A 1,654-nucleotide genomic window follows, 5' to 3' on the forward strand; every position below is an offset into this window, starting at 1 on the left:
TCTTATAAACATGTAATTACTAAAATCACGATACCCTGACTTTGTATCCCTCTGAAAAATGAACCCATTTAAATAAAGAAATCCCTCCATGGGTGTTACCACGATAGAGAGCGTTCATTTTATAGTGTTAACACCGGTGCTGTAAGTGGTCCGGTATGAAACGAGTGTGATAGAACAACTGTACCACAGCACTTTTAAATTTCAATGATCAGAATACCGAAATTGTTTCTGTTGTTCTAAAAGGTTTATGTCAGTCTGCCTTTTCCCCATCGATACGCTTCCCAACCGCTGCGCACCATAGGGGGTTAAAAAAACAAAACAAAAAAACGACGCGCACATTGCGCAAAACTCTGAAACAGGAGAAGTGGGACATAAAACAGAGCGACGAACTAGACGTGAATTATGGCATAAAAACAGAGAACCCGATGCTGAACCGTGAAAAATCAACACATGACGATTAGGTGGCGCAGCAGGTGATGAGGGACGATTACTGATGTTGAGCGTCAATAAACGATAAAATAAATGTAGCAACAGGAAAGAAACTAAAGTGGACATAGCAATAAACCAAGAGAGGATAATACTAATCAAAGAGAACTAAATGGAAATGAATGGAGAACAAAATGCAAGAATAAACTAAGAAACTAAATTAAATACAGAGGAATAAACTTGTATGGCAAGACATTTTGAGCAATAATTTTTACAGAGGACTGTAAGGCAAGAATAAACACACTATTTCCAGATAAAAGGTAAAATAATATTGTTGAAGTGTCATGGGTTTGTTGAGATCACATCTAGTACTGAGAATAAATATATCTTACAGACCATAACAGTAAAGAACTTATCACTTATTTATGTTTTTAATTAGATTTGATATATTTATTTCTTCAATATTATTTTTCATGTCAGTGTTATTGTCATGAGGCTGATGACTCCATGACACTTTCAATTTGACTCATTAGGATTTGATTAAGAATCAGATTTGTTCTTTGTAATTGTTGTCCAGTAAAACTATTAATCTGTAAATCAATAGACAGGTTTATATAAAGATATATTTCATGTTTCTGTCTCATACCTCCAGGTCCTTTTAATGTATGGCATTAAAAGGACCTGGAACTTTTGTTTTTCCACTGAAAGCTCTGGTTTGCACAATAAATGCCACAAATAGTTGGTAAAATTGTATTGATGATACTCTGATGTCCCATTCTCCTGAAGGCAGCACAGAGCTGCACCACCACAAACTGACAAACACTGAAGAGAAGAAGAGTTATGATTAATGTAGTTACAGTTCTATGCATGTTTTAATGTTGCAGAGCTCAGTCGTTTTGCAAATAGTTCAAAGTTTAAACTGTCATGTTGTACATTTTTTATCTGCTCATTTTGTGGAATATTTAACAACTAGAAAATGGCACAGAATAAGAATATTTTTTCCACTTTGACTGGCTGCTGTTAGGCCTACCAATTTTAAGTTGAATGTCCATTGCATTTTTTGTAGACACCTGTGAAAATAATTTCTATTTCCATGGCTTTTTTGGTCTCTGGGAAATTATTTTGATGTTAAATACAGAAACAAGCATAAAAATCAAAACATTTACAATAGTGACAGTAATATTAATGATAAAAATAATAGTCAGTGCAAAGTAGCCCACAAATTCCT

This window comes from Poecilia reticulata, linkage group LG16, assembly GCF_000633615.1.
Source record: "Poecilia reticulata strain Guanapo linkage group LG16, Guppy_female_1.0+MT, whole genome shotgun sequence".
NCBI classification, from domain to species: domain Eukaryota; kingdom Metazoa; phylum Chordata; class Actinopteri; order Cyprinodontiformes; family Poeciliidae; genus Poecilia; species Poecilia reticulata.